This window comes from Pseudorca crassidens, chromosome 16 (genome assembly GCF_039906515.1).
Source record: "Pseudorca crassidens isolate mPseCra1 chromosome 16, mPseCra1.hap1, whole genome shotgun sequence".
Classification (NCBI taxonomy): domain Eukaryota; kingdom Metazoa; phylum Chordata; class Mammalia; order Artiodactyla; family Delphinidae; genus Pseudorca; species Pseudorca crassidens.
Window position 1 is genome coordinate 19805725 of NC_090311.1, and position 6000 is coordinate 19811724.

Consider the following 6000-nt stretch of genomic DNA (forward strand, 5'->3'; position numbering starts at 1 on the left):
CTCTAGCAAAGAATATTCAAAGAATATTCTCCCGAGCTACATTTTATATATATACTTTTTTTAAAGTACAGGCTGCTTTGTAACCTCTTTTTCACTCAATAGTGGATCATGAACATCTTTCCAGGTCAATAAATATGCTTTTACAATATTTTAATGGCTACACAATATTCCACTGTATGACTGTACCGTAATTTATTTAACCAGCGTCCCAAAGGTATGCATTTAAATTGTTTCCAAATATTTTTTGCTGCTGTAAACAATGTTACAATAAACATCCTGGAGCAAAATCTTAGCACATCCTTAATTATTTCCTTAGGATACCTTCCTGGAAGGGAATAGCTGGGTATATGTTTGCACGTTTTTAAGGTTATAAAAAGGTTTTGTCACATTGTCCTGCAGTTAATTTGTTCCCTTTCTCTGTATATGAAAATGTCCCACCCCCTCTCCCCAACACACACGGAGCAGCAGAGTTGGGTGCCATTCTAATTTTCAAGGAGCTGCCAACTAATTCCTGATTGGTTCTTAACTGATGCTAAACGTTTAGGCTAATGACAAAGTTTGGATCCTTCCATGACAATTTGCATTTTAGATGTGGGTGTCTAGGAGGGTGGTGTGTCCCTTTTAATGGACTCTGCCTCTGTAACATCTGCTGCTGGCACTCAGAGATTAGAGGAGGTACTTTTGGGGTGTCCCCAACTGTTACCCACCACGTTGGAGGGCAGTTTGCTGAGAGCACCCCTGTCTCCACCCCTTTTGGGAAGGAGTGATTCCATTAAAAAACAGCAGAGGGCTTCCCTGGTGGCGCAGTAGTTGAGAGTCTGCCTGCGGATGCAGGGGACACAGGTTCGTGCCCCAATCCGGGAAGACCCCACATGCCGCGGAGTGCCTGGGCCCGTGAGCCATGGCCGCTGAGCCTGCGCGTCCGGAGCCTGTGCTCCGCACCGGGAGAGGCCACAGCAGTGAAAGGCCCGCGTACTGCAATAAAAAAAAAAAAAAAAAAAAAAAAAACCAGAAAACAGCAGAGGGCTTCCCTGGTGGCACAGTGGTTAAGAATCTGACTGCCAGTACAGGGGACACGGGTTCGAGCCCTGGTCCGGGAAGATCCCGCATGCCGCGGAGCGACTAAGCCCGCGTGCCACAACTACTGAGCCTGCAAGCCACAAGTACTGAAGCCCACACGCCACAACTACTGAAGCCCGTGCGCCTAGAGCCCGTGCTCCGCAACAAGAGAAGCCACCGTAATGAGAAGTCCGCGCACCACAATGAAGAGTAGCCCCCGCTCACCGCAACTAGAGAAAGCCCATGTGCAGCAACGAAGACCCAATGGACCCAAAAATAAATAAACTTAAAAAATAAAATAAAATAAAAAATAAATAAAAAACAGCAGAGCCTAATTCTCTCAAGGTGCCCACCCACCAGGACAGACACATACCACCTCTACTTCCAGGATCAACAACTTCAGTGGTGGCAACACTCCCTTCTATGCCATCTCTAGAAGGCACAGGATCTGTTCAAATTCCCCACAGGATCTGCACCTTGCCATCCTACCTCCAAGAAGACACGTGGTCCAGGTCCCTGATTGGCCAGGCTGCCTTTGAGCCACATGTAGAGAAAAGAGCACTGGTTCTGAAAGCAAGGAAGTAGGGGTCTTGGATCTCTACTCTCCAGCGAGGCAGCCAGGGATGTGGAGTAAAACCTTTCTTCTGTGTCATCCATCCTGGCAACAGGGAGAAGGGATGTCCTGTTCCATGTCTCTTGCGACCTAGCAGGATTGGATAATGGGAAAATGTCTGGTGAGAGAGCAGACTTTGAGCCCTCAGGACATGCTTGCCTTGTGTTTATTATCATTGTTCTTGTTAATAGTCCCTAACATGTACCAAGTGCGGACCACCATGGGCCAGTCACGTATTGCTTAACAGGTATTAGCTCATTTAATCTTAACAAACTCCAAGAGGTAAGTGCTAGCATTATCCTTATTTTACTGGTAAGCAAACTAAGGCCCGTAGAGGTCAAGGGATTGCCCAAGTCCCACAGCTGGTAAGTGAGGGAGCTGGAAGTCTGACCCAGGTGGTCTGACCCCAGAGCCCACATTCTTAGCCACTATGCAAAACTGTCTGTATAGTAATCACAGTGCCATCACCCACCAGCCACTGAACAGAGATAAACTGGGTGACTGGCATGGTGCTGAGAACTTGAAATGCAGAGTCTCACTTAATCTCCTCCACCCCTGATGAACTGGGGATTACAGTCACTGGTTTACAGATGAATAAACTGAGGTCTGGATAGATCTGATGGCTTGTCCCAGGGCCAGGAGAGCCCTGATCACAATCGCTCACACACCACTTCTCCAGTGGCCCGCAAAGCCCTGATAAGCAGTGACCATGGGACGCCAGGACAGCATCTGTGTACTCGCTCCCCAGGACCCCTGGCAAACAACACCCCTCCCACTGCTCCCTGGCTTATCTCCTAATTAAGCATTTTGTCAGGGCAAGTGGCTTTTTGTCCTTGAAACAGAACTCCTCTTTCCTACAGAAGAAAGCAATTTCCTCCATGTCAAAGTTGCCAGTTCCTGGAGTGGGGGCCTGGGTGACACCATCAACAATGTGACTGTGGCAGGGCCCATGGCCCTCCTACCCCTTCAGCCTTCCTGAGGGCTCCCGTCTTATCTGCAGGTAGAGCACTATCAGTTTCCAAAGCCAGCAGGCTTCCTCTATTTCCAGAGAAGAGAGGGGAGAGCTTTCGGGCCCTGGCTCCATTTGGGATACTCGTCCAAACTTGCAGCTGAATCAGCCTTAAGGGCCAACGGACTCTTGCTTCCACTGGGATCTGTGTTCTGAGACCAGCTATGGCCTCAGGGTCTCAGGGTCCTTTTTTAATCTAAAAGGTTCTATATTTTTACACATAAACACACTTGAAATGACACAGAAGCAAATAGTGTAAAAAGTACAATTCTCATTCATCACACCCGCCCATCGTTCGCCACAATCCTTCCAGGTTTTCCTTCATATATTTGCATTCATCTGTGCAAACATAAATATATTGTTTTGTAGATGTATACTTTTCATGCACAAAAATAGTATAGTATAAATTGTGATTATTTTTCACATAAAAATGTATCTTGGTGTTCTTTCCATCTTTTTGAATAGGTATATAGTATTCGATGGTATGAATGTGATTTCCCCCCTCTCTATGTTATTTAAATGGTTATTTTTAGTTTGAAAGGGGAATATATGCATGGATAAATTAAAACAGTTCAAAGGGGTGTATATGGTGTCTGTCTTGTCCACTGATGTATACCCAGTACCTAAAATGGTATTTGACACATGGCGACCCAGTAAACACATGGTGCCTCCCTCCTGCTTCTGGACAGTCACCACGGTCACTTGGCCTCCTGTATATCCTGAAGATATCCCGTACACACACAAGCACAGCTGCCAATACAGTCTGTGATTTAAATACAGCCCCTCATCGCCTCCTTTATTCCCTCCTCTGACTCCCATGCAAGTTGGCAGGGGGCAGAGCTCTGAGGGAGAGATAACAGTTCACGTGAGTGCGGGTCATCCCACAAGCAATAAGACTGGGTGGAAGGAGTCATGGCTTTGGCATTAGTAGATGTGGATTGGATTTCAGCCTCCAAGGCTGACTTCACAGTTGCTTCACGGGTAAAGGTGGGTGACAACAACATGGGCCACACGGGGGTGTTCTGCAGAAGCTGCGAGAGAATGTGTGTGAAAGCAACAGACACATGGTAAGCACACAGTCAGTTGGAACAGGTGACAGGTTGCTGAGCAAGCTGCTCTGTGCACTGCCCTGATGTGGAGGAGTCCACGTTTCCCAGGAAGTAGGGGAGAAGTCAAAGTTTTACTTCTCTGAAATCAGATGAGCCTTTAGAGCAATCTGTTTTTAAACCACGGTTTACTGCCATTAATTTGTCAGTTAAGACTATATTTGAGGGCTTCCCTGGTGGCGCAGTGGTTGAGAGTCCGCCTGCCGATGCAGGGGACACGGGTTCGTGCCCCGGTCTGGGAAGATCCCACATGCCGCGGAGCGGCTGGGCCCGAGAGCCATGGCCACTGAGCCTGCGTGTCCGCAGCCTGTGCTCCGCAACGGGAGACGCCACAACAGTGAGAGGCCTGCGTACCACAAAAAAAAAAAAAAAAAAAAAAAGACTACATTTGAGGAGTTACCAGGTACCGGGCATTGTACTAGATACAAGAAGGAAAAGTTTAGGTGCCAGGATCTGCTGTTCTATCAGGGGAGAAAGACATAGCCATTAACCTGTATTTCTTGAGAGCCTACTCCAGGTATAAAGCATATGGCAGTGAACAAAATGGACAAAAGTGCATAGAACCTACATCAGAGGCTCAAACAAATGCAGATAGACACACAGTGGGTGGGAGAGGTTGCAGCTAGCCCAGCCCGATGGGGCAGGGAACAGCTGCACATAGAGACAACACTTGAGATCAGTCTTGAAGGACAAGGGGAAATTCACAAGCAGCCAAAAGGGGAAGAGCATCTGAGTCAGAGGGAACAGCCTTTGCAAAGGCACAGAGGTGTGAAAGAGAACGGCATGTTTGAGGGAAGTCTGAGTGACTGGAGAGCTGAGAGGCTGAGCAGGTGTGGGAAGGGGGCGTCACCAGGAGATGAGGTTGGCAAAGTAGGTCAGGAAAAACAATGAAGGGCCCTGTTTTAGTTTCCTATTGCACTTAGCACTTAGTGGCTTAAAACAATACAAATTTATTATCTTACAGATCTCGAGGTCAGAAATCTAAAATGATCTTACTGGGCTAAAATCAAGGTGCCCACAGGACTATGTTTCTTCTGGGGGCTCTAGGGGACAATCCATTTCCTTGACTCTTCCAGTTTCTAGAGGCTGCCTACATTTCTTGGCCTGTAGCCCCTTTCTCCATCTTCAAAGCCAGAAGTATAGCGTCTTCAAGTCATTTTCTCTTTGACTCTCTCTCTTGCCTCCCTTTTTCATATATAGGAACCCCTGTGGTTATACCGGGTCCAGCTGGATCATCCAGGATACTCTCCCATCTCAGGATCCCCAGCTTCATCACATCTGCAAAGTCCCTTTTGCCATATAAGGTAATTATTCACAGGTCCCAGGAATTAGGAGGCAGACATTTTAGGATGTATCCTGTATTCTGCCCACCACAGGCCTTTGAATTAAACCATGTCAGAGACGTGGACCTGGCTGAGTTGTGGATGGAGCCCTGTTTGCAATGTGGGTTTTGGAGAGCTCATCTTGGTGGGCAGTGGGGAGGATGGGCCTAAGTCCCGAGACGCTGAATAGGGGAGACCTGTCAGGAGGCTGACTTGATGGTCCAGGAGAAAGAAAGGGACCAAATGAAATGAGTGGAGGGGATAGTGGACTTGAGAGGAGATGTGAAGAACTTGAGAAAGATCTTTCTAGAAGTAAAGACAGAAAGGGAAGGTAGAGCTGAAGGAAGATGTTTCCTGTGTTTGCTTGTTGGTTGCTACTGTTTTATCTTTTAAGATAGAATAAAATGCCTAAGTGTGATTTTCGGCTGAGGGCACAAGACAATGAATGAGAAGAGAGATTTTGAGAAATTAAAGATTGAAATAAATATTATGTAATTTTTTAACTCGAAAACTTGTGTTTGCCGGGTCTCTTAGCTGGGGAACCACCTTCATTTTCTTTCATTCTGCCCAAAACTTCTGTCTCTAAGATAAAAATTCACTAGAGGATATTTCTAAAAATCATTCACCCACTATCAGTTTCAGAAGAGGCAAGGTCTTCCTGTACATATTATTTTAAATCTTTTTGCATTGGCTTCTTCAAAAATTTTGAGGTAGGGGTAACTTAAGCCCTCTAGTTCCAGTGCTTTGATGACGTCAGAGCCTTATGACGAGTTTACTTTATGAAACCACCACTGACACTTTCCATATCAGTGAGAAGAGTTCTGGAATCGGAATTGAAGACCCGGGTTTGAGTCTCAGCTACACGCACCTATGTGACCTTGGACAGGTCAC